This window comes from Anser anser (genome assembly GCF_964211835.1).
Source record: "Anser anser genome assembly, contig: HAP1_SCAFFOLD_46, whole genome shotgun sequence".
NCBI lineage: Eukaryota > Metazoa > Chordata > Aves > Anseriformes > Anatidae > Anser > Anser anser.
Genome location: NW_028153973.1, coordinates 816,931 through 844,745, shown reverse-complemented (window position 1 = coordinate 844,745; position 27,815 = coordinate 816,931). Strand labels below are relative to the sequence as shown.

At 55.6% G+C, this 27,815-nt stretch overlaps 1 long non-coding RNA gene across 1 annotated transcript; it reads left to right on the top strand.

Annotated features, from left to right (window-relative positions):
- Positions 1-4,787: 4,787 nt before the first annotated feature.
- Positions 4,788-11,654, top strand: LOC310891064. Its single transcript, XR_014577408.1, has 2 exons — positions 4,788-5,543; positions 8,994-11,654. It is a non-coding gene; the product is annotated as an uncharacterized lncRNA (long non-coding RNA).
- Positions 11,655-27,815: the final 16,161 nt, after the last annotated feature.

Genomic DNA, 27,815 nt, shown 5'->3' with positions numbered 1-27,815 from the left:
CACCACTTGGGATGCAGTGCAGTGAGTCCAGAGAGTGCCCTGGCACCACTGGGGATGCAGTGCAGTGAGTCCAGAGAGTTCACTGGCACCACCGGGGCTGCAGTGCAGTAAGTCCAGAGAGTGCCCTGGCACCACTGGGGATGCAGTGCAGTGAGTCCAGAGAGTATCCTGGCACTAGTGGGGATGCAGTGCAGTGATTCCAGAGAGTTCACTGGCACCAATGGGGATGCAGTTCCGTCAGTCCAGAGAGTGCACTGGCACCACTGGGGATGCAGTACCGTGAGTCCAGAGTGTGCAATGGCACCACAGGGGATGCAGTGCAGTGAGTCCAGAGAGTGCAGTGGCACCACTGGGGATGCAGTGCAGTGAGTCCAGAGAGTGCACTGGCACCACTGGGGATGCAGTGCAGTGAGTCCAGAGAGTGCACTGGCACCACTGGGGATGCAGTGCTAGTGAGTCCAGAGAGTGCACTGTCACCACTGGGGATGCAGTGCAGTGAGTCCAGAGAGTCCACTGGCACCACTGGGGATGCAGTGCAGTGAGTCCAGAGAGTGCACTGGCACCACTGGGGATACACTGCAGTGAGTCCAGAGAGTGCACTGGCACCACTGGGGATGCAATGGAGTGAGTCCAGAGAGTGCACTGGCACCACTGGGGATGCACTGCAGTGACTCAAGAGAGCGCACTGGCACCACTGGGGATGCAGTGCAGTGTGTCCAGAGAGTGCAGTGGCACCACAGGGGATACACTGCAGTGAGTCCAGAGAATGCACTGGCACCACTGGGGATGCAATGGAGTGAGTCCAGAGAGTGCACTGGCACCACTGGGGATGCAGTGCAGTGAGTCCAGAGAGTGCACTGGCACCACGAGTGATGCACTACAGTGAGTCCAGAGAGTGCACTGGCACCACTGGGGTTGCAGTGCAGTGAGTCCAGAGAGTGCACTGGCACCACTGGGGATGCAGTGCAGTGAGTCCAGAGAGTGCACTGGCACCACTGGGGATGCAGTGCAGTGAGTCCAGAGAGTGCACTGGCACCACTGGGGATGCAGTGCAGTGAGTCCAGAGAGTGCACTGGCACCACTGGGGATGCACTGCAGTGAGTCCAGAGAGTGCCTTGGCACCACTGGGGATGCAGCGCAGTGAGTCCAGAGAGTGCACTGTCACCACCGGGGATGCACTGCAATGAGTCCAGAGAGTGCACTGGCACCACTGGGGATGCAGTGCCGTGAGTCCAGAGAGTGCACTGGCACCACTGGGGATGCAGTGCAGTGAGTCCAGAGAGTGCACTGGCACCTCTGGGGATGCAGTGCAGTGAGTCCAGAGAGTGCACTGGCACCACTGGGGATGAAGTGCAGTGAGTCCAGAGAGTGCACTGGCACCACTGGGGATGCAGTGCAGTGAGTCCAGAGAGTGCACTGGCACCACTGGGGATGCAGTGCAGTGAGTCCAGAGAGTACCCTGGCACCACTGGGGATGCAGTGCAGTGAGTCCAGAGAGTGCACTGGCACCACTGGGGATGCAGTGCAGTGAGTCCAGAGAGTGCACTAGCACCACTGGGGATGCAGTGCCGTGAGTCCAGAGTGTGCACTGCCACCACTGGGGATGCAGTGCAGTGAGTCCAGAGAGTGCACTGGCACCAGTGGGGATGCAGTGCAGTGGGTCCAGAGAGTTCACTGGCACCACTGGGGATGCAGTGCTGTGAGTCCAGAGAGTGCACTGGCACTACCGGGAATTCAGTGCAGTGAGTCCAAAGAGTGCACTGGCAGCACTGGGGATGCAGTGCAGTGAGTCCAGAGAGTGCACTGGCAACACTGGGGATGCACTGCAGTGAGTCCAGAGAGTGCACTGGAACCACTGGGGATGCAGTGCAGTGAGTCCAGAGAGTGCCCTGGCACCACTGGGGATGCAGTGCAGTGAGTTCAGAGAATACACTGGCACCACTGGGGATGCAGTGCCGTGAGTCCAGAGAATGCACTGGCACCAGTGGGAATGCAGTGCAGTGAGTCCAGAGAGTGCACTGGCACCACTGGGGATACACTGCAGAGAGTCCAGAGAGTGCACTGGCACCACTGGAGATGCACTGCAGTGAGTCCAGAGAGTGCACTGGCACCACTGGGGATGCAGTGCAGTGAGTCCAGAGAGTGCCCTGGCACCACAGGGGATGCAGTGCAGTGAGTCCAGAGAGTGCCCTGGCACCACTGGTGATGCAGTGCAGTGAGTCCAGAGAGTGCACTGGCACCACTGGGGATGCAGTGCAGTGAGTCCAGAGTGTGACCTGGCACCACTGGGGATGCAGTGCAGTGAGTCCAGAGAGTGCACTGGCACCACTGGGGATGCACTGCAGTGAGTCCAGAGAGTGCACTGGCACCACTGGGGATGCAGTGCAGTGAGTCCAGAGAGTGCACTGGCACCACTGGGGATGCAGTGCAGTGAGTCCAGAGAGTGCATTGGCACCACTGGGGATGCAGTGCAGTGAGTCCAGAGAGTTCACTGGCACCACTGGGGATGCAGTGCTGTGAGTCCAGAGAGTGCACGGGCACCACCGGGAATTCAGTACAGTGAGTCCAAAGAGTGCACTGGCAGCACTGGGGATGCAGTGCAGTGAGTCCAGAGAGTGCACTGGCACCACTGGGGATGCAGTGCAGTGAGTCCAGAGAGTGCCCTGGCGCCACTGGGGATGCAGTGCAGTGAGTCCAGAGAGTGCACTGGCTCCACGAGTGATGCACTACAGGGAGTCCAGAGAGTGCCTTGGCACCACTGGGGATGCAGCGCAGTGAGTCCAGAGAGTGCACTGGCACCACTGGGGATGCAGTGCAGTGAGTCCAGAGAGTGCACTGGCACCACTGGGGATGCAGTGCAGTGAGTCCAGAGAGTGCACTGGCACCACTGGGGATGCACTGCAGTGAGTCCAGAGAGTGCACTGGCACCACTGGGGATGCACTGCAGTGAGTCCAGAGAGTGCACTGGCACCAGTGGGGATGCAGTGCAGTGGGTCCAGAGAGTTCACTGGCACCACTGGGGATGCAGTGCTGTGAGTCCAGAGAGTGCACTGGCACTACCGGGAATTCAGTGCAGTGAGTCCAAAGAGTGCACTGGCAGCACTGGGGATGCAGTGCAGTGAGTCCAGAGAGTGCACTGGCAACACTGGGGATGCACTGCAGTGAGTCCAGAGAGTGCACTGGAACCACTGGGGATGCAGTGCAGTGAGTCCAGAGAGTGCCCTGGCACCACTGGGGATGCAGTGCAGTGAGTCCAGAGAGTGCCCTGGCACCACTGGGGATGCAGTGCAGTGAGTCCAGAGAGTGCACTGGAACCACTGGGGATGCAGTGCAGTGAGTCCAGAGAGTGCCTTGGCACCACTGGGGATGCAGTGCAGTGAGTCCAGAGAGTGCCCTGGCACCACTGGGGATGCAGTGCCGTGAGTCCAGAGTGTGCACTGCCACCACTGGGGATGCAGTGCAGTGAGTCCAGAGAGTGCACTGGCACCAGTGGGGATGCAGTGCAGGGGGTCCAGAGAGTTCACTGGCACCACTGGGGATGCAGTGCTGTGAGTCCAGAGAGTGCACTGGCACTACCGGGAATTCAGTGCAGTGAGTCCAAAGAGTGCACTGGCAGCACTGGGGATGCAGTGCAGTGAGTCCAGAGAGTGCACTGGCAACACTGGGGATGCACTGCAGTGAGTCCAGAGAGTGCACTGGAACCACTGGGGATGCAGTGCAGTGAGTCCAGAGAGTGCCCTGGCACCACTGGGGATGCAGTGCAGTGAGTTCAGAGAATACACTGGCACCACTGGGGATGCAGTGCCGTGAGTCCAGAGAATGCACTGGCACCAGTGGGGATGCAGTGCAGTGAGTCCAGAGAGTGCACTGGCACCACTGGGGATACACTGCAGAGAGTCCAGAGAGTGCACTGGCACCACTGGAGATGCACTGCAGTGAGTCCAGAGAGTGCACTGGCACCACTGGGGATGCAGTGCAGTGAGTCCAGAGAGTGCCCTGGCACCACAGGGGATGCAGTGCAGTGAGTCCAGAGAGTGCCCTGGCACCACTGGTGATGCAGTGCAGTGAGTCCAGAGAGTGCACTGGCACCACTGGGGATGCAGTGCAGTGAGTCCAGAGTGTGACCTGGCACCACTGGGGATGCAGTGCAGTGAGTCCAGAGAGTGCACTGGCACCACTGGGGATGACGTGCAGTGAGTCCAGAGAGTGCACTGGCACCACTGGGGATGCAGTGCAGTGAGTCCAGAGAGTGCACGGGCACCACTGGGGATGCAGTGCAGTGAGTCCAGAGAGTGCATTGGCACCACTGGGGATGCAGTGCAGTGAGTCCAGAGAGTTCACTGGCACCACTGGGGATGCAGTGCTGTGAGTCCAGAGAGTGCACGGGCACCACCGGGAATTCAGTACAGTGAGTCCAAAGAGTGCACTGGCAGCACTGGGGATGCAGTGCAGTGAGTCCAGAGAGTGCACTGGCACCACTGGGGATGCAGTGCAGTGAGTCCAGAGAGTGCCCTGGCGCCACTGGGGATGCAGTGCAGTGAGTCCAGAGAGTGCACTGGCTCCACGAGTGATGCACTACAGGGAGTCCAGAGAGTGCCTTGGCACCACTGGGGATGCAGCGCAGTGAGTCCAGAGAGTGCACTGGCACCACTGGGGATGCAGTGCAGTGAGTCCAGAGAGTGCACTGGCAACACTGGGGATGCACTGCAGTGAGTCCAGAGAGTGCACTGGAACCACTGGGGATGCAGTGCAGTGAGTCCAGAGAGTGCCCTGGCACCACTGGGGATGCAGTTGTAAGAAATGGTCCAGCAATTCGTGCCACTAAGGGGTTTTGAAGGGTTAACATTGAGGCCTGGGTTTAGGCGAGAAAAGAACAAAGGGATTTCTTCGGAGAAAAACTGCTGACTTTGCACGGATGTGCAGTAACTTCTGATAGCCGGCCAAGAGACCACTAGATAAGGAGGAAGAATAAGAGCCTTCCTGTCTCCCTGTCTCCCTGGACCACGAGATAAGGAGGAAAATATGAGCCTCCCTGTCTCCCTGTTCGAGCGGCCCCTGAGAAAGTAACAGAGACTGATAAGCAGGCGACATCGGATTTGGGAAACCAATTATAATAACCCTGCCTCTTCTAGAAGTAGTAATAAATATGTATTAGCCTAGGAGTATAAAAAAGTAGATGCCTTACGTAACGGGTGTGCGTCCCGGTGGAGCAGAGACTCCCGGCGCACCCAGCGCTGTTTGCTTGCCTCTATTCGTTTAATAAATTGTAAACTCTGATTGTAATCCTATTTGGGACTCAGTCATTTATAACAATTGGGGGCTCGTCCGGGATGGTCTTGGTTCCTGAATTCTGACTTGATCTAGGAGGGGCGCCCCCACCATTTGGTGGCTCCTGTTCGAGTCAGGTCGGGGCTAACACCATCCTGAACCTGAATAAGGGCAAGCAAAGATTTAGATTTTTTTATGAGCTCCCTTTGCCGGCTGCAGCACTATATTTTGCCCGTAATTCTGCGCGCGAAGATCCGAACGAAGACGACGGAGTCGTAAGTATTTAATGTGTATACCGTTCGGTTGGGTGGGATTCGGTTGCCTGTGTGTGTGAGAGTGTGATTGAGACGGAACGTAGTTCCGAAGCGATTGTGGAGGTCTTCTAACCGCGGTTCCAATCTCCCGCGAGGGACTTGGCCGGTGAAGGACCGAAGCGATTCCTATAGGATTCGTGGGTGGGTGATAGGTCCTAAACCCCCTGCAAGACACTCTCACTAAGGCAACCAAGGGCTGTAGGAATTGCCACAGTAAAATTCCTAGATGGGTCAGACAAAATTGAAGACCCGGGACCAGAGAAAAGGGAGCAAATTACCAGACATACCACCAGAAAGTCCATTAGGGATAATGATTAGAAATTGGAACGATAGGGGCCCCAGAAAAGGGAAAAAGTAAATTAAAAATGGTTCAGTATTGTATGACAGAATGGCCAAAGGAGCCTTTAAGACCACATGTCTTTTGGCCCGTTTTCGGATCCTTTGAAGACTGGGTTTGCCAGGCCTTAAATATACATGTTAATTCAAAGGAACCTTTTAGCCAGGAGGAAAGTGATTATGCAGGATTATGGATCAGGATCTCACGTCCTTTTCCAGCCTCAATATTTACACTAAAAGCAGACGAGAAGTTTGACGAAGAAGAGAACAAAAAAATAAAAAATAAAAAAAAAAGGAAAAAGAAAAAGATGATGAATGGGAGTCATTGGATAACCTACCACCTCTGTATCCTAACAATCCACCCCCGGTGGTGCATCTTGTAATCCTGTTTTGTTCTTAAATGTTTTGACTGTGTCAAGGAGGAAGGTGGGAGCATTATCTAAGTAACAGTTTAGAAGTTTGGGTATATTCGCGGTGGTGTTCGGTCAGTTTCCCAAGTATCGGGGGAGCGGGGCTGACTGATTATCAAAGTGGTAGAACGGAGAGTCACTTCTTTGGTGGTTCGGGCCTGAGCCCTGGGAATTTGGTAAGAAGGGGGAGAGCGAATTTATTTAGGCCTCAATACCTTTTTAAACCCCCATCTTGACGGATACACAGGAGTGATTCCTTGTTTTGTGTAGGCTTACTAACAAAGTGCATGAGAAAAATTAGCATTCGGCTTGAAATTCGGTCTTGTTGAAATGTAAATTTTGTGGAAAAGGTGTTATTGTTTGTCTAGAAGACAGAAGGCTGAGTGCTTCAGGTGTTTTTCCGAAGTCCTGCGGATTTATGATTGGAATGGGGCTCATTAATAATCTGAAATAGTAAAGTTTGTATGTGGAAAGAAGAGTTTAATCCCAGAGAATTGGGACATTTGGGAAGAAGATTAGGAAAAGATAGTAAAAACCTGCAATAAAAAGGTTTGTGTGGAAATTGAAACAAGGGACAGTAACTAATATAAATAAATAAAAGGGAATGGGAAATCAAGGAAAAGGGGAAAATCCAAAAAAAAAAGACGTCCTAAAAAAAAAAAAAAAAAAAAAAAAGCCTCCTTGGGTGCATATTGGCACATTGGAAGGATATTGTTAGAAATGGGGGCACAGAAAGCAAGAGGACTTTCACTAAGTATTGCAATCAATGGTGGCCACTATATAAACTAAATGGCCACTTTATGGATCAATCGACTATAACAGTGTCTTGCAATTAATGTTTTTGAGGAGAGAAGGAAAATAGGATGAAATGTTGTATAGTGATATGTTGTTTCAGCATCTTGGAGGGAAAAGGTTTGGAATTAAGTTGGTCCCTGACTGAGCCTTTGGTGTTGGCATTAGAAAAGTACAGGCTGGAGAAAGATAAAGGAAGTGTTAAAAGGATTGTTGGAGGTGTTAAAGGTTGTGTGGCATGTAGTATTTAACAGAGCTGTTTGAAGTTGAATGAGCAGGGAAAGAGGATGTAGGAATGTTAATAGTTCCGTCTCAACCCGAGGCTGAGATCTCTAAATCGCGGGTGTGAGCCCTCTGGGGCAGGGGGACCGTGATGGGTCCGAGAGAGTTGTCGTGGAAACAGAAAAGCAGCTAACTTTTGAAACAACCTGAGTTCCTGTGTGAGCTCAGATTGCCAATGGGACCGCTCAGGGAACTTTCAACGATTGCATTCCCCTGACCGACCCCCTCACTGAGACCCTAATCACCCCGGAAATTATGTAAATACTAAAATCTGGTTAAATTGGCTATTGGGAATTGAGAATCTGTTCCAACAAGGTCCAAAAGAAACCCCTATGGAATTTATGGAATTTTTGAATTTCTGGACCAACTTTGAAATGCAATGAAAAAAAAAAAAAAAATGGACCTGGCTTAAAAAAAAAAAAAAAAAAAAAAAAAAAAAAAAGAGAGAGAGGCAACTGGCTAGCCTCTTTCCAGGGCAATCGGCCCCTGATATCAGAAAGAAATTGTCTTAGGCTGCAGGACAAACAACAGTCAGGAATGATGGGGACCTGGGGCATCTACCCTAGCAGGTCCACTAGTTGAAATAAAGCTAGGAAACGAAGACAGAGGCTTGAATTTTTTGTTGGTTATGGGAGCTTCTTTCTCTGTGTTAATTAGGCTGTAAATGTAATAGGAGCAACATATTCAGTGTTAAATAGTTTAAAAGGACGATTAGGAACTAAGACAACTACAATAATTGGAGCCACAGGGAAAGAGGAAGAATGGTCATTCTTACAACCCCTTGATTTGCGTTTTGGGGGTGAGGAACTAACCCATAAATTTTAGTATGTACCAGAATGCCCGATGCCACTCTTGGGACGGGATCTATTAGCCAAATTAGATGCAACAATAACCTTTGAGGATGGAGAATTAATAATGAAGGTACCTGAGTCCAAAGTAGGCCAAATCCTAATGATCAAAGATAAACCCTTTGTTAATATTCCAAGAGAAGTAGAAAATGCAGTTATAGCAACAGTACGGGAAACAGATGTACCAGGGAAGTCGAAACTGGCACAACTGGTAAAGGTGGAATTAAAGGAAGGAGCCAAACCTGTTTGAATCAAACAATATCCGCTTAAGATAGAAGCTAGGCACGGGAATGGTGAAAATTATTGACAAATTTCTCAAATATCAGATTCTGGAAGAATGTAAATCGGAATACAATACTCCAATTTTTCCAGTAAAGAAGCCGAATGGCGAGTATAGATTTGTACAAGATCTTAGAGCAATAAATGAAATAACAAAGGATATTCACCCGGTAGTAGCTAATCCTTACACATTGTTAACATCTGTGAAAGGGAAATATAAATGGTTTACCGTGATAGATTTAAAGGATGCCTTCTTTTGCATACCTCTTGATAAAGATAGTAGAAAATTATTTGCCTTCAAATGGGAAAACGTATTGAAGTTTTTGGACCACATATGGTAACAACCGTTTTGGAACAAAGGGGGGGGGGGCACTGGTTATCACCCAGCTGGATGGTGAAATATCAGGCAATCCTAACTGAACAAGATGACATAACCTTGAAAACGACTAACCTGTTATATCCAGCAGTATTTCTAGGAACTGTTCCAGAAGAAGGACCGTTGGAACACAGTTGTGTGCAAATAATCGAACATACGCCAGCCACAAAGATTTGAAGGATGTACCCCTTGAAAGGTATTCAGTGGGAATACCACACTCCGTGGCACCCACAAAGCTCAGGGAAAGTAGAAAGGATGAATCAAACAATAAAACAACAATTGGCTAAGTTAATGATGGAGACACAGCTGCCCTGGACGAAATGCTTACCATTGGCACTTTTAAACATAAGAACTAAACCACACAGTGAGACTGGATTATCATCATATGAAATGTTATATGGTATGCCTTATTCTCAAGGGATGCCCCTAGGGAACAATGTAGTTGAGGATCATAGTATCCAGAAATACATAATTACCATTGGAAGGAGATTACAGGAGATAAGAGAAATTGGGATGATGACTCAGACACCACCTTTAGGATTTGCTATTCATAAGATACAACCAGGAGACAAGGTCTTAATAAAAACCTGGAGAGAGGAATCATTGAACCCCCGATGGGAGGGACTGTACCTTGTTTTACTTACTACTGAAACAGCTGTGAGAACAGCAGAAAGGGGTTGGACCCACGCATCCAGAATAAAAGGACCAATAACTACCGAAGCCTGGAGGGTTGAGTCCACTCCTGGGGAACTGAAACTGAGACTAAAGAGGAACTGATATCCCAGCAATGAGGTTCTGCATGAATTAAGGGCACTGGATAAAGAGGACAAGTCTGAAGGGAGGAAAGGGAGAAGGCAAGACCGGGGTAGGACCCTCCACTGCGGCGTGTATGGTCTACCGAGGGAGGCAACCCCTATGGGTATTGACCGCCGAGTGAGAGTGCCTCGACCGGACTTCTCCCTCACCAAGATCAGTTTGTCCTGAGAAAAATAACATGAGAACCTTTTAAACCCATAATAAAATTGTGATTAGTTTTTCCAGGAGCTGGATCACCCTGAAGGGCTGAATGGTAACACAAGCTCTGAAAGCGGGCCCAACCCCATGATTGAAGGCGCTTCCCACACTCTCAAGATTGGACGGCGAAAAAGGCTTATAATATGACAGGTCGCCAAAGAGAACTGAATTGTGACTGTAAGTGGAAACCCAACGTGGGAGCTTGGAAGCGTGCATATACGAGTACAAACGGGGCAGACATTGTAACAGGACCACTCGGTAACAAGGACACTCTGTATTATCACGCCCCAAAGGGTAAAGATGGATGGGATGGTCATTTTCCAAACGGGACGTGGGCCCTAAAGGGACATTATTGGGTGTGTGGCAAACATGCTTACAAGAGGCTACCTGGAAACTGGTCGGGAATATGCTATGGGGGGTACATAAGACCCTTGTTCTTTTTATTGTCACAAACACAAGGAAATCATTTAGGAATAAGATTATATGATGACCTGAACAGAGTAAAACGATCTATTGATACTTCCTTATCCGGGGGTAGTGCCCAAAAATGGGGAAAGGATGAATGGCCTCCTGAAAGAATCATACAGCATTATGGGCCAGCCACCTGGAACCCAAATGAGTTGATATCAGGAGCCCGAGAACCTATTTATAATTTGAACCGAATAATTAGGTTGCAAGCTATCCTCGAAGTTGTAACAAATCAAACAGCGACAGCCTTGGATCTTTTGGCTGACCAATCCACTCAAATGAGAAATGCTATATTCCAACATAGAATGGTCTTAGACTATTTACTAGCAGAAGAAGGGGGAGTATGTGGAAAACTGAACGATTCTAATTGTTGTCTACAGATTGATGATAATGGAAAAGTGGTCAAGCAGATAACAAAGGAAATCAGAAAGTTAGCCCACATCCCAGTACAAACTTGGAAGGGTATGGATTGGGATTTCTTTTCATGGTTGCCTGGTGAACCATGGGTTAAAAGGATGCTGTTTTTATTTTTATGTGGTGTAATGACATTATTGTTTATACCTTGTATGATACCTTGCTTTACGTTGTTGATACGGCGAGTAATAAATAGCACCCAATTTGTGATGACTTCAGTGGAGAGAAAAGGTGACGTGTCGATAATGATGCTTAAGAAGTGGACACCCCGAGAACTGACTGATGAAATCCAATTGTTACTGACAAAGGTTGAAGGAGAGACACGAATTGATGATTAAAAAAAAAAAAGGGAGGAATTGTAAGAAATGGTCCAGCAATTCGTGCCACTAAGGGGTTTTGAAGGGTTAACATTGAGGCCTGGGTTTAGGCGAGAAAAGAACAAAGGGATTTCTTCGGAGAAAAACTGCTGACTTTGCACGGATGTGCAGTAACTTCTGATAGCCGGCCAAGAGACCACTAGATAAGGAGGAAGAATAAGAGCCTTCCTGTCTCCCTGTCTCCCTGGACCACGAGATAAGGAGGAAAATATGAGCCTCCCTGTCTCCCTGTTCGAGCGGCCCCTGAGAAAGTAACAGAGACTGATAAGCAGGCGACATCGGATTTGGGAAACCAATTATAATAACCCTGCCTCTTCTAGAAGTAGTAATAAATATGTATTAGCCTAGGAGTATAAAAAAGTAGATGCCTTACGTAACGGGTGTGCGTCCCGGTGGAGCAGAGACTCCCGGCGCACCCAGCGCTGTTTGCTTGCCTCTATTCGTTTAATAAATTGTAAACTCTGATTGTAATCCTATTTGGGACTCAGTCATTTATAACACAGTGCAGTGAGTTCAGAGAATACACTGGCACCACTGGGGATGCAGTGCCGTGAGTCCAGAGAATGCACTGGCACCAGTGGGAATGCAGTGCAGTGAGTCCAGAGAGTGCACTGGCACCACTGGGGATACACTGCAGAGAGTCCAGAGAGTGCACTGGCACCACTGGAGATGCACTGCAGTGAGTCCAGAGAGTGCACTGGCACCACTGGGGATGCAGTGCAGTGAGTCCAGAGAGTGCCCTGGCACCACAGGGGATGCAGTGCAGTGAGTCCAGAGAGTGCCCTGGCACCACTGGTGATGCAGTGCAGTGAGTCCAGAGAGTGCACTGGCACCACTGGGGATGCAGTGCAGTGAGTCCAGAGTGTGACCTGGCACCACTGGGGATGCAGTGCAGTGAGTCCAGAGAGTGCACTGGCACCACTGGGGATGCACTGCAGTGAGTCCAGAGAGTGCACTGGCACCACTGGGGATGCAGTGCAGTGAGTCCAGAGAGTGCACTGGCACCACTGGGGATGCAGTGCAGTGAGTCCAGAGAGTGCATTGGCACCACTGGGGATGCAGTGCAGTGAGTCCAGAGAGTTCACTGGCACCACTGGGGATGCAGTGCTGTGAGTCCAGAGAGTGCACGGGCACCACCGGGAATTCAGTACAGTGAGTCCAAAGAGTGCACTGGCAGCACTGGGGATGCAGTGCAGTGAGTCCAGAGAGTGCACTGGCACCACTGGGGATGCAGTGCAGTGAGTCCAGAGAGTGCCCTGGCGCCACTGGGGATGCAGTGCAGTGAGTCCAGAGAGTGCACTGGCTCCACGAGTGATGCACTACAGGGAGTCCAGAGAGTGCCTTGGCACCACTGGGGATGCAGCGCAGTGAGTCCAGAGAGTGCACTGGCACCACTGGGGATGCAGTGCAGTGAGTCCAGAGAGTGCACTGGCACCACTGGGGATGCAGTGCAGTGAGTCCAGAGAGTGCACTGGCACCACTGGGGATGCACTGCAGTGAGTCCAGAGAGTGCACTGGCACCACTGGGGATGCACTGCAGTGAGTCCAGAGAGTGCACTGGCACCAGTGGGGATGCAGTGCAGTGGGTCCAGAGAGTTCACTGGCACCACTGGGGATGCAGTGCTGTGAGTCCAGAGAGTGCACTGGCACTACCGGGAATTCAGTGCAGTGAGTCCAAAGAGTGCACTGGCAGCACTGGGGATGCAGTGCAGTGAGTCCAGAGAGTGCACTGGCAACACTGGGGATGCACTGCAGTGAGTCCAGAGAGTGCACTGGAACCACTGGGGATGCAGTGCAGTGAGTCCAGAGAGTGCCCTGGCACCACTGGGGATGCAGTGCAGTGAGTCCAGAGAGTGCCCTGGCACCACTGGGGATGCAGTGCAGTGAGTCCAGAGAGTGCACTGGAACCACTGGGGATGCAGTGCAGTGAGTCCAGAGAGTGCCTTGGCACCACTGGGGATGCAGTGCAGTGAGTCCAGAGAGTGCCCTGGCACCACTGGGGATGCAGTGCCGTGAGTCCAGAGTGTGCACTGCCACCACTGGGGATGCAGTGCAGTGAGTCCAGAGAGTGCACTGGCACCAGTGGGGATGCAGTGCAGTGGGTCCAGAGAGTTCACTGGCACCACTGGGGATGCAGTGCTGTGAGTCCAGAGAGTGCACTGGCACTACCGGGAATTCAGTGCAGTGAGTCCAAAGAGTGCACTGGCAGCACTGGGGATGCAGTGCAGTGAGTCCAGAGAGTGCACTGGCAACACTGGGGATGCACTGCAGTGAGTCCAGAGAGTGCACTGGAACCACTGGGGATGCAGTGCAGTGAGTCCAGAGAGTGCCCTGGCACCACTGGGGATGCAGTGCAGTGAGTTCAGAGAATACACTGGCACCACTGGGGATGCAGTGCCGTGAGTCCAGAGAATGCACTGGCACCAGTGGGGATGCAGTGCAGTGAGTCCAGAGAGTGCACTGGCACCACTGGGGATACACTGCAGAGAGTCCAGAGAGTGCACTGGCACCACTGGAGATGCACTGCAGTGAGTCCAGAGAGTGCACTGGCACCACTGGGGATGCAGTGCACTGAGTCCAGAGAGTGCCCTGGCACCACAGGGGATGCAGTGCAGTGAGTCCAGAGAGTGCCCTGGCACCACTGGTGATGCAGTGCAGTGAGTCCAGAGAGTGCACTGGCACCACTGGGGATGCAGTGCAGTGAGTCCAGAGTGTGACCTGGCACCACTGGGGATGCAGTGCAGTGAGTCCAGAGAGTGCACTGGCACCACTGGGGATGACGTGCAGTGAGTCCAGAGAGTGCACTGGCACCACTGGGGATGCAGTGCAGTGAGTCCAGAGAGTGCACGGGCACCACTGGGGATGCAGTGCAGTGAGTCCAGAGAGTGCATTGGCACCACTGGGGATGCAGTGCAGTGAGTCCAGAGAGTTCACTGGCACCACTGGGGATGCAGTGCTGTGAGTCCAGAGAGTGCACGGGCACCACCGGGAATTCAGTACAGTGAGTCCAAAGAGTGCACTGGCAGCACTGGGGATGCAGTGCAGTGAGTCCAGAGAGTGCACTGGCACCACTGGGGATGCAGTGCAGTGAGTCCAGAGAGTGCCCTGGCGCCACTGGGGATGCAGTGCAGTGAGTCCAGAGAGTGCACTGGCTCCACGAGTGATGCACTACAGGGAGTCCAGAGAGTGCCTTGGCACCACTGGGGATGCAGCGCAGTGAGTCCAGAGAGTGCACTGGCACCACTGGGGATGCAGTGCAGTGAGTCCAGAGAGTGCACTGGCACCACTGGGGATGCAGTGCAGTGAGTCCAGAGAGTGCACTGGCACCACTGGGGATGCACTGCAGTGAGTCCAGAGAGTGCACTGGCACCACTGGGGATGCACTGCAGTGAGTCCAGAGAGTGCACTGGCACCAGTGGGGATGCAGTGCAGTGGGTCCAGAGAGTTCACTGGCACCACTGGGGATGCAGTGCTGTGAGTCCAGAGAGTGCACTGGCACTACCGGGAATTCAGTGCAGTGAGTCCAAAGAGTGCACTGGCAGCACTGGGGATGCAGTGCAGTGAGTCCAGAGAGTGCACTGGCAACACTGGGGATGCACTGCAGTGAGTCCAGAGAGTGCACTGGAACCACTGGGGATGCAGTGCAGTGAGTCCAGAGAGTGCCCTGGCACCACTGGGGATGCAGTGCAGTGAGTCCAGAGAGTGCCCTGGCACCACTGGGGATGCAGTGCAGTGAGTCCAGAGAGTGCACTGGAACCACTGGGGATGCAGTGCAGTGAGTCCAGAGAGTGCCTTGGCACCAAAGGGGATGCAGCGCAGTGAGTCCAGAGAGTGCCCTGGCACCACTGGGGATGCAGTGCAGTGAGTCCAGAGAGTGCACTGGAACCACTGGGGATGCAGTGCAGTGAGTCCAGAGAGTGCCCTGGCACCACTGGGGATGCAGTGCAGTGAGTTCAGAGAATACACTGGCACCACTGGGGATGCAGTGCCGTGAGTCCAGAGAGTGCACTGGCACCAGTGGGGATGCAGTGCAGTGAGTCCAGAGAGTGCACTGGCACCACTGGGGATGCACTGCAGAGAGTCCAGAGAGTGCACTGGCACCACTGGAGATGCACTGCAGTGAGTCCAGAGAGTGCACTGGCACCACTGGGGATGCAGTGCAGTGAGTCCAGAGAGTGCCCTGGCACCACTGGGGATGCAGTGCAGTGAGTCGAGAGAGTGCCCTGGCACCACTGGGGATGCAGTGCAGTGAGTCCAGAGAGTACCCTGGCACCAGTGGGGATGCAGTGCAGTGAGTCCAGAGAGTTCACTGGCACCACTGGGGATGCAGTGCAGTGAGTCCAGAGAGTGCCCTGGCACCACTGGGGATGCAGCACAGTGAGTCCAGAGAGTATCCTGGCACCAGTGGGGATGCAGTGCAGTGAGTGCAGAGAGTGCACTGGCACCACTGGGGATGCAGTGCAGTGAGTCCAGAGAGTGCACTGGCACCACTGGGGATGCAGTGCAGTGAGTCCAGAGAGTGCCCTGGCACCACTGGTGATGCAGTGCCGTGAGTCCAGAGAGTGCACTGGCACCACTGGGGATGCAGTGCAGTGAGTCCAGAGAGTGCACTGGCACCACTGGGGATGCAGTGCAGTGAGTCCAGAGAGTGCACTGGCACCACTGCGGATGCAGTGCAGTGAGTTCAGAGAGTGCACTGGCACCACTGGGGATGCAGTGCAGTGAGTCCAGAGAGTGCACTGGCACCACTGGGGATGCAGTGCAGTGAGTCCAGAGTGTGACCTGGCACCACTGGGGATGCAGTGCAGTGAGTCCAGAGAGTGCACTGGCACCACGAGTGATGCACTACAGGGAGTCCAGAGAGTGCCTTGGCACCACTGGGGATGCAGCGCAGTGAGTCCAGAGAGTGCACTGGCACCACTGGGGATGCAGTGCAGTGAGTCCAGAGAGTGCACTGGCACCACTGGGGATGCAGTGCAGTGAGTCCAGAGAGTGCACTGGCACCACTGGGGATGCACTGCAGAGAGTCCAGAGAGTGCACTGGCACCACTGGGGATGCAGTGCCGTGAGTCCAGAGAGTGCACTGGCACCACTGGGGATGCACTGCAGTGAGTCCAGAGAGTGCACTGGCAAAACTGGTGATGCAGGCCAGTGAGTCCAGAGAGTGCACTGGCACCACTGGGGATGCACTGCAGTGAGTCCAGAGAGTGCACTTGCAACACTGGAGATGCAGTGCCGTGAGTCCAGAGAGTGCTCTGGCAACACTGGAGATGCAGTGCAGTGACTCCAGAGAGTGCAGTGGCACCACTGGTGATGCAGTGCAGTGAGTCCAGAGAGGGCACTGGCACCACTGGGGATGCAGTGCAGTGAGTCCAGAGAGTGCACTGGCACCACTGGGGATGCACTGCAGTGAGTCCAGAGTGTGCACTGGGACCACCGGGGATGCACTGCAATGACCCAGAGAGTGCACTGGCACCACTGGGGATGCAGTGCGGTGAGTCCAGAGAGTGCACTGGCACCACTGGGGATGCACTGCAGTGAGTTCAGAGAGTGCACTGGCACCACGAGTGATGCACTACAGGGAGTCCAGAGAGTGCCTTGGCACCACTGGGGATGCAGCGCAGTGAGTCCAGAGAGTGCACTGGCACCACTGGGGATGCAGTGCAGTGAGTCCAGAGAGTGCACTGGCACCACTGGGGATGCAGTGCAGTGAGTCCAGAGAGTGCACTGGCACCACTGGGGATGCACTGCAGAGAGGCCAGAGAGTGCACTGGCACCACTGGGGATGCAGTGCCGTGAGTCCAGAGAGTGCACTGGCACCACTGGGGATGCACTGCAGTGAGTCCAGAGAGTGCACTGGCAAAACTGGTGATGCAGGCCAGTGAGTCCAGAGAGTGCACTGGCACCACTGGGGATGCACTGCAGTGAGTCCAGAGAGTGCACTTGCAACACTGGAGATGCAGTGCAGTGAGTCCAGAGAGTGCTCTGGCAACACTGGATATGCAGTGCAGTGACTCCAGAGAGTGCAGTGGCACCACTGGTGATGCAGTGCAGTGAGTCCAGAGAGGGCACTGGCACCACTGGGGATGCAGTGCAGTGACTCAAGAGAGTGCACTGGCACCACGAGTGATGCACTACTGTGAGTCCAGAGTGTGCACTGGGACCACCGGGGATGCACTGCAATGATCCAGAGAGTGCACTGGCACCACTGGGGATGCAGTGCGGTGAGTCCAGAGAGTGCACTGGCACCACTGGGGATGCACTGCAGTGAGTTCAGAGAGTGCACTGGCACCACTGGAAATGGAGTGCAGTGAGTCCAGAGAGTGCACTGGAACCACTGGGGATGCAGTGCAGTGAGTCCAGAGAGTGCACTGGCACCACTGGAAATGGAGTGCAGTGAGTCCAGAGAGTGCACTGGCACCACTGGGGATGCAGTGCAGTGAGTCCAGAGAGTGCACTGGCACCACTGGGGATGCAGTGCAGTGAGTCCAGAGAGTGACCTGGCACCACTGGGGATGCAGTGCAGTGAGTCCAGAGAGTGCACTGGCACCACTGGGGGTGCAGTGCAGTGAGTCCAGAGAGTGCACTGGCACCACAGGGGATGCACCCTGGTGAGTCCAGAGAGTGCACTGACAAAACTGGGGATGCACTACAGTGAGTCCATAGAGTGCACTGGCACCACTGGGGATGCAGTGCCGTGAGTCCAGAGAGTGCACTAGCACCACTGGGGATGCAGTGCCGTGAGTCCAGAGTGTGCACTGCCACCACTAGGGATGCAGTGCAGTGAGTCCAGAGAGTGCACTGGCACCACTGGGGATGCAGTGCAGTGAGTCGAGAGAGTGCACTGGCACCACTGGGGATGCAGTGCCGTGAGTCCAGAGAGTGCACTGGCTCCACCGGGGATGCAGTGCAGTGAGTCCAGAGAGTGCACTGGCACCACTGCGGATACACTGCAGAGAGTCCAGAGAGTGCACTGGCACCACTGGGGATGCAGTGCAGTGAGTCCAGAGAGTGCCCTGGCACCACTGGGGATGCAGTGCAGTGAGTCCAGAGAGTACCCTGGCACCAGTGGGGATGCAGTGCAGTGAGTCCAGAGAGTCCACTGGCACCACTGGGGATGCAGTGCAGTGAGTCCAGAGAGTGCAGTGGCACCACTGGGGATGCAGTGCAGTGAGTCCAGAGAGTGCACTGGCACCACTGGGGATGCAGTGCAGTGAGTCCAGAGAGTGCACTGGCACCACTGGGGATGCAGTGCTAGTGAGTCCAGAGAGTGCACTGTCACCACTGGGGATGCAGTGCAGTGAGTCCAGAGAGTCCACTGGCACCACTGGGGATGCAGTGCAGTGAGTCCAGAGAGTGCACTGGCACCACTGCGGATACACTGCAGTGAGTCCAGAGAGTGCACTGGCACCACTGGGGATGCAATGGAGTGAGTCCAGAGAGTGCACTGGCACCACTGGGGATGCACTGCAGTGACTCAAGAGAGCGCACTGGCACCACTGGGGATGCAGTGCAGTGTGTCCAGAGAGTGCAGTGGCACCACAGGGGATACACTGCAGTGAGTCCAGAGAATGCACTGGCACCACTGGGGATGCAATGGAGTGAGTCCAGAGAGTGCACTGGCACCACTGGGGATGCAGTGCAGTGAGTCCAGAGAGTGCACTGGCACCACGAGTGATGCACTACAGTGAGTCCAGAGAGTGCACTGGCACCACTGGGGTTGCAGTGCAGTGAGTCCAGAGAGTGCACTGGCACCACTGGGGATGCAGTGCAGTGAGTCCAGAGAGTGCACTGGCACCACTGGGGATGCAGTGCAGTGAGTTCAGAGAGTGCACTGGCACCACTGGGATTGCAGTGCCGTGAGTCCAGAGAGTGCACTGGCACCACTGGGGATGCAGTGCAGTGAGTCCAGAGAGTGCACTGGCACCACTGGGGATGCAGTGCAGTGAGTCCAGAGTGTGACCTGGCACCACTGGGGATGCAGTGCAGTGAGTCCAGAGAGTGCACTGGCACCACTGGGGATGAAGTGCAGTGAGTCCAGAGAGTTCACTGGCACCACTGGGGATGCAGTGCTGTGAGTCCAGAGAGTGCACTGGCACCACCGGGAATTCAGTACAATGAGTCCAAAGAGTGCACTCGCAGCACTGGGGATGCACTGCAGTGAGTCCAGAGAGTGCACTGGCACCACTGGGGATGCAGTGCAGTGAGTCCAGAGAGTGCCCTGGCGCCACTGGGGATGCAGTGCAGTGAGACCACATAGTGCACTGGCACCACGAGTGATGCACTACAGGGAGTCCAGAGAGTGCCTTGGCACCACTGGGGATGCAGCGCAGTGAGTCCAGAGAGTGCACTGGCACCACTGGGGATGCAGTGCAGTGAGTCCAGAGAGTGCACTGGCACCACTGGGGATGCAGTGCAGTGAGTCCAGAGAGTGCACTGGCACCACTGGGGATGCACTGCAGAGAGTCCAGAGAGTGCACTGGCACCACTGGGGATGCAGTGCCGTGAGTCCAGAGAGTGCACTGGCACCACTGGGGATGCAGTGCAGTGAGTCCAGAGAGTGCACTGGCACCACTGGGGATGCAGGCCAGTGAGTCCAGAGAGTGCACTGGCACCACTGGGGATGCACTGCAGTGAGTCCAGAGAGTGCACTTGCAACACTGGAGATGCAGTGCAGTGAGTCCAGAGAGTGCTCTGGCAACACTGGAGATGCAGTGCAGTGACTCCAGAGAGTGCAGTGGCACCACTGGGGATGCAGTGCAGTGAGTCCAGAGAGGGCACTGGCACCACTGGGGATGCAGTGCAGTGAGTCCAGAGAGTGCACTGGCACCACTGGGGATGCACTGCAGTGAGTCCAGAGTGTGCACTGGCACCACCGGGGATGCACTGCAATGATCCAGAGAGTGCACTGGCACCACTGGGGATGCAGTGCCGTGAGTCCAGAGAGTGCACTGGCACCACTGGGGATGCAGTGCCGTGAGTCCAGAGAGTGCACTAGCACCACTGGGGATGCAGTGCCGTGAGTCCAGAGAGTGCACTGGCACCACTGGGGATGCACTGCAGTGAGTCCAGAGAGTGCACTGGCACCACTGGGGATGCAGTGCAGTGAGTCCAGAGAGTGCACTGGCACCACTGGGGATGCAGTGCCGTGAGTCCAGAGAGTGCACTGGCTCCACCGGGGATGCAGTGCAGTGAGTCCAGAGAGTGCACTGGCACCACTGGGGATACACTGCAGAGAGTCCAGAGAGTGCACTGGCACCACTGGGGATGCAGTGCAGTGAGTCCAGAGAGTGCCCTGGCACCACTGGGGATGCAGTGCAGTGAGTCCAGAGAGTACCCTGGCACCAGTGGGGATGCAGTACAGTGAGTCCAGAGAGTTCACTGGCACCACCGGGGCTGCAGTGCAGTGAGTCCAGAGAGTGCCCTGGCACCACTGGGGATGCAGTGCAGTGAGTCCAGAGAGTATCCTGGCACTAGTGCGGATGCAGTGCAGTGAGTCCAGAGAGTTCACTGGCACCAATGGGGATGCAGTTCCGTCAGTCCAGAGAGTGCACTGGCACCACTGGGGATGCAGTACCGTGAGTCCAGAGTGTGCAATGGCACCACAGGGGATGCAGTGCACTGAGTCCAGAGAGTGCAGTGGCACCACTGGGGATGCAGTGCAGTGAGTCCAGAGAGTGCACTGGCACCACTGGGGATGCACTGCAGTGAGTCCAGAGAGTGCACTGGCACCACTGGGGATGCAGTTCAGTGAGTCCAGAGAGTGCAATGGCACCACTAGGGATGCAGTGCAGTGAGTCCAGAGAGTGCACTGACACCACTGGGGATGCAGTGCAGTGAGTCCAGAGAGTGCACTGGCACCACTGGGGATGCAGTGCAGTGAGTCCAGAGAGTGCCCCGGCACCACTGGGGATGCATTGCAGTGAGTCCAGAGAGTGCACTGGCAGGACTGGGAATGCAGTGCACTGAGTCCAGAGGGGTCACTGGCACCTCTGGGGATGCAGTGCAGTGAGTCCAGAGAGTGCCCTGGCACCACTGGGGATGCAGTGCGGTGAGTCCAGAGAGTGCACTGGCACCACTGGGGATGCACTGCAGTGAGTCCAGAGAGTGCACTGGCACCACTGGGGATGCAGTGCAGTGAGTCCAGAGAGTGCAATGGCACCACTAGGGATGCAGTGCAGTGAGTCCAGAGAGTTCACTGACACCACTGGGGATGCAGTGCAGTGAGTCCAGAGAGTGCACTGGCACCACTGGGGATGCAGTGCAGTGAGTCCAGAGAGTGCACTGGTACGATTGGGGATGCACTGCCGTGAGTCCACAGAGTGCACTGGCACCACTGGGGATGCACTGCAATGAGTCCAGAGAGTGCACTGGCACCACTAGTGATGCAGTGCCGTGAGTCCAGAGAGTGCACTGGCACCACTGGGGATGCACTGCCGTGAGTCCACAGAGTGTACTGGTACGATTGGGGATGCAGTGCCGTGAGTCCAGAGAGTGCACTGGCACCACTGGGGATTCAGTGCCGTGAGTCCAGAGAGTGCACTAGCACCACTGGGGATGCAGTGCCGTGAGTCCAGAGTGTGCACTGGCACCAATGGCAATGCAGTGCAGTGAGTCCAGAGAGTGCACTGACACCACTGGGGATGCAGTGCAGTGAGTCCAGTGAGTGCACTGGCACCACCGGGGATGCAGTGCCGTGAGTCCAGAGAGTGCACTGGCACCACTGGTGATGCAGTGCAGTGAGTCCAGAGAGTGCACTGGCACCACTGGGGATGCAGTGCAGTGAGACCAGAGATGGCACTGGTACGATTGGGGATGCACTGCAGTGAGTCCAGAGAGTGCACTGGCACCACTGGGGATGCACCCTGGTGAGTCCAGAGAGTGCACTGGCACCACTGGGGATGCAGTGCAGTGAGTCCAGAGAGTGCACTGGCACCACTGGGGATGCAGTGCGGTGAGTCCAGAGAGTGCACTGGCACCACTGGGGATGCACTGCAGTGAGTCCAGACAGTGCACTGGCACCACTGGGGATGCACCCCGGTGAGTCCAGGGAGTGCACTGGCACCACTGCGGATGCACCCCGGCAAGTCCAGAGAGTGCACTGTCACCACTTGTGATGCAGTGCAGTGAGTCCAGAGAGTGCACTGGCCCCACTGGGGATGCAGTGCAGTGAGTCCACAGAGGGCACTGGCTCCACTGGGGATGCAGTGCAGTGAGTCCAGAGAGTGCCCCGGCACCACTGGGGATGCATTGCAGTGAGTCCAGAGAGTGCAGTGGCACCACTGGGGATGCAGTGCAGTGAGTCCACAGAGGGCACTGGCTCCACTGGGGATGCACTGCAGTGAGTCCAGAGAGTGCCCCGGCACCACTGGGGATGCAGTGCAGTGAGTCCAGAGAGTGCAGTGGCACCACTAGTGATGCACTGCAGTGAGTGCAGAGAGTGCACTGGCACCACTGGGGATGCAGTGCAGTGAGTCCAGAGAGTGCACTGGCACCACTGGGGATGCAGTGCCGTGAGTCCAGAGAGTGCACTGGCACCACTGGGGATGCACTGCAATGAGTCCAGAGAGTGCACTGGCACCAATGGCAATGCAGTGCAGTGAGTCCAGAGAGTGCCTTGGCACCACTGGGGATGCAGTGCAGTGAGACCAGAGAGTACCCTGGCACCACTGGGGATGCAGTGCAGTGAGTCCAGAGAGTGTACTGGCACCACGGGGGATGCAGTGCCGTGAGTCCAGAGTGTGCACTGGCACCACTGGGGATGCAGTGCAGTGAGTCCAGAGAGTGCACTGGCACCACTCGGGATGCACTGCAGTGAGTCCAGAGAGTGCACTGGCACCACTGGGGATGCACTGCAGTGAGTCCAGAGAGTGCACTGGCACCACCGGGGATGCAGTGCCGTGAGTCCAGAGAGTGCACTGGCACCACTGGGGATGCAGTGCAGTGAGTCCAGAGAGTGCACGGGCACCACTGGGGATGCAGTGCAGTGAGACCAGAGATTGCACTGGTACGATTGGGGATGCACTGCAGTGAGTCCAGAGAGTGCACTGGCACCACTGGGGATGCACCCTGGTGAGTCCAGAGAGTGCACTGGCACCACTGGGGATGCAGTGCAGTGAGTCCAGAGAGTGCACTGGCACCACTGGGGATGCTGTGCAGTGAGTCCAGAGAGTGCACTGGCACCACTGGGGATGTACTGCAGTGAGTCCAGAGAGTGCACTGGCACCACTGGGGATGCACTGCAGTGAGTCCAGAGAGTGCACTGGCACCACTGGGGATGCAGTGCAGTGAGTCCAGAGAGAGCAATGGCACCACTAGGGATGCAGTGCAGTGAGTCCAGAGAGTGCACTGACACCACTGGGGATGCAGTGCAGTGAGTCCAGAGAGTGCACTGGAACCACTGGGGATGCAGAGCAGTGAGTCCAGAGAGTGCACTGGTACGATTGGGGATGCAGTGCCGTGAGTCCAGAGAGTGCACTGGCACCACTGGGGATGCAGTGCAGTGAGTCCAGAGAGTGCACTGGCACCACTGGTTGTGCAGTGCAGTGAGTCCAGAGAGTGCACTGGCACCGCTGGAGATGCAGTGCAGTGAGTCCAGAGAGTGCACTGGCACCACCTGGGATGCAGTGCAGTGAGTACAGATAGTGCACTGGCACCACTGGGGATGCAGTCCCTGAGTCCAGAGAGTGCACTGGCACCACTGGGGATGCAGTGCAGTGAGTCCAGAGAGTGCACTGGCACCACCTGGGTTGCAGTGCAGTGAGTCCAGAGAGTGCACTGGCACCTCTGGGGATGCAGTGCAGTGAGTCCAGAGAGTGCACTGGCACCTCTGGGGATGAAGTGCAGTGAGTCCAGAGAGTGCACTGGCACCACTGGGTATGCAGTGCAGTGAGTCCAGAGAGTGCAGTTGCACCACTGGGGATACAGCGCAGTGAGTCCAGAGAGTGCACTGGCACCACTGGGGATGCAGCGCAGTGAGTCCAGAGAGTGCACTGGCACCACTGGGGATGCAGCGCAGTGAGTCCAGAGAGTGCACTGGCACCACTGGGGATGCACTGCCGTGAGTCCAGAGAGTGCACTGGTACGATTGGGGATGCACTGCCGTGAGTCCAGAGAGTGCACTGGCACCTCTGGGGATGCAGTGCAGTGAGTCCAGAGAGTGCACTGGCACTACCGGGGATTCAGTGCCGTGAGTCCAGAGAGTGCACTGGCACCACTGGGGATGCACTGCAGTGAGTCCAGAGAGTGCACTGGCACCACTGGGGATGCACTGCAGTGAGTCCAGAGAGTGCACTGGCACCACTGGGGATGCACTGCAGTGAGACCAGAGATTGCACTGGTACGATTGGGGATGCACTGCAGTGAGTCCAGAGAGTGCACTGGCACCACTGGGGATGCAGTGCAGTGAGCCCAGAGAGTGCACTGGCACCACTGGGGATGCAGTGCAGTGACTCAAGAGAGTGCACTGGCACCACTAGGGATGCAGTGCAGTGAGTCCAGAGAGTTCACTGGCACAACTGGGGATGCAGTGCAGTGAGTCCAGAGAGTGCACTGGCACCACTGGGGATGCAGTGCAGTGAGTCCACAGAGGGCACTGGCACCACTGGGGATGCAGTGCAGTGAGTCCAGAGAGTGCACTGGCACCACTGGGGATGCAGTGCAGTGAGTCGAGAGAGTGCAGTGGCACCACTGGGGATGCAGTGCAGTGAGTCCAGAGAGTTCACTGTCACCTTTGGGGATGCAGTGCAGTGAGTCCAGAGAATGCACTGGCACCACTGGGGATGCAGTGCAGTGAGTCCAGAGAGTGCACTGGCACCACTGGGGATGCACTGCAGTGAGCTCAGAGAGTGCACTGGCACCACTGGGGATGCAGTGCAGTGACTCCAGAGAGTGCACTGGCACCACTGGGGATGCAGTGCAGTGAGTCCAGAGAGTGCACTGGCACCACTGGGGATGCAGTGAAATGAGTCCAGAGAGTGCACTGGCACCACTGGGGAAGCACTGCAGTGAGTCCAGAGAGTGCACTGGCACCACTGGGGATGCAGTGCGGTGAGTCCAGAGAGTGCACTGGCACCACTGGGGATGCCCTGCAGTGAGTCCAGAGAGGGCACTGGCACTATTGGGGATGCATCCCGGTGAGTCCAGAGAGTGCCCTGGCACAACTGGGGATGCAGTGCAGTGAGTCCAGAGAGTGCACTGGCACCACTGGGGATGCAGTGCCGTGAGTCCAGAGAGTGCACTGGCACCACTGAGGATGCACTGCAATGAGTCCAGAGAGTGCACTGGCACCAATGGCAATGCAGTGCAGTGAGTCCGGAGAGTGCCTTGGCACCACTGGGGATGCAGTGCCGTGAGTCCAGAGAGTACCCTGGCACCACTGGGGATGCAGTGCAGTGAGTCCAGAGTGTGCACTGGCACCACTGGGGATGCAGTGCAGTGAGTCCAGAGAGTGCACTGGTACCACTGGGGATGCAGTGCTGTGAGTCCAGAGAGTGCACTGGCACCACTGGGGGTGCAGTGCAGTGAGTCCAGAGAGTGCACTGGCACCAGTGGGGATGCACTACAGTGAGTCCAGAGAGTGCACTGGCACCACTGGGGATGCAGTGCAGTGACTCAAGAGAGTGCACTGGCACCACTAGGGATGCAGTGCAGTGAGTCCAGAGAGTTCACTGGCACCACTGGGGATGCAGTGCAGTGAGTGCAGAGAGTGCACTGGCCCTACTGGGGATGTAGTGCAGTGAGTCCACAGAGGGCACTGGCACCACTGGGGATGCACTGCAGTGAGTCCAGAGAGTGCCCCGGCACCACTGGGGATGCAGTGCAGTGAGTCCAGAGAGTGCAGTGGCACCACTGGGGATGCAGTGCAGTGAGTCCAGAGAGTGCACTGGCACCATTGGGGACGCAGTGCAGTGAGGACAGAGAGTGCACTGGCACCACTGGGGATGCAGTGCAGTGAGTCCAGAGAGTGCACTGGCACCACTGGGGATGCACTGCAGTGAGCTCAGAGAGTGCACTGGCACCACTGGGGATGCAGTGCAGTGACTCCAGAGAGTGCACTGGCACCACTGGGGATGCAGTGAAATGAGTCCAGAGAGTGCCCTGGCACCACTGGGGATGCAGTGCAGTGAGTCCAGAGAGTGCACTGGCACCACTGGGGATGCAGTTCAGTGAGTTCAGAGAGTGCACTGGCACCACTGGGGATGCAGTGCAGTGAGTCCAGAGAGTGCACTGGCACCACTGGGGATGCACTGCAGTGAGTCCAGAGAGTGCACTGGCACCACTGGGGATGCACTGCAATGAGTCCAGAGAGTGCACTGGCACCAATGGCAATGCAGTGCAGTGAGTCCAGAGAGTACCCTGGCACCACTGGGGATGCAGTGCAGTGAGTCCAGAGAGTGCACTGGCACCACTGGGGATGCAGTGCAGTGAGTCCAGAGAGTGCACTGGCACCAGTGGGGATGCAGTACTGTGAGTCCAGAGAGTGCACTGGCACCACTGGAGGTGCAGTGCAGTGAGTCCAGAGAGTGCACTGGCACCAGTGGGGATGCAGTGCAGTGAGTCCAGAGAGTGCACTGGCACCACTGGGGATGCAGTGCCGTGAGTCCAGAGAGTGCACTGGCTCCACCGGGGATGCAGTGGATTGAGTCCAGAGAGTGCACTGGCACCACTGGGGATACACTGCAGAGAGTCCAGCGAGTGCACTGGCACCACTGGGGATGCAGTGCAGTGAGTCCAGAGAGTGCCCTGGCACCACTGGGGATGCAGTGCAGTGAGTCCAGAGAGTACCCTGGCACCAGTGGGGATGCAGTACAGTGAGTCCAGAGAGTTCACTGGCACCACCGGGGCTGCAGTGCAGTGAGTCCAGAGAGTGCCCTGGCACCACTGGGGATGCAGTGCAGTGAGTCCAGAGAGTATCCTGGCACTAGTGGGGATGCAGTGCAGTGAGTCCAGAGAGTTCACTGGCACCAATGGGGATGCAGTTCCGTCAGTCCAGAGAGTGCACTGGCACCACTGGGGATGCAGTACCGTGAGTCCAGAGTGTGCAATGGCACCACAGGGGATGCAGTGCACTGAGTCCAGAGAGTGCAGTGGCACCACTGGGGATGCAGTGCAGTGAGTCCAGAGAGTGCACTGGCACCACTGGGGATGCACTGCAGTGAGTCCAGAGAGTGCACTGGCACCACTGGGGATGCAGTTCAGTGAGTCCAGAGAGTGCAATGGCACCACTAGGGATGCAGTGCAGTGAGTCCAGAGAGTGCACTGACACCACTGGGGATGCAGTGCAGTGAGTCCAGAGAGTGCACTGGCACCACTGGGGATGCAGTGCAGTGAGTCCAGAGAGTGCCCCGGCACCACTGGGGATGCATTGCAGTGAGTCCAGAGAGTGCACTGGCAGGACTGGGAATGCAGTGCACTGAGTCCAGAGGGGTCACTGGCACCCCTGGGGATGCAGTGCAGTGAGTCCAGAGAGTGCCCTGGCACCACTGGGGATGCAGTGCGGTGAGTCCAGAGAGTGCACTGGCACCACTGGGGATGCACTGCAGTGAGTCCAGAGAGTGCACTGGCACCACTGGGGATGCAGTGCAGTGAGTCCAGAGAGTGCAATGGCACCACTAGGGATGCAGTGCAGTGAGTCC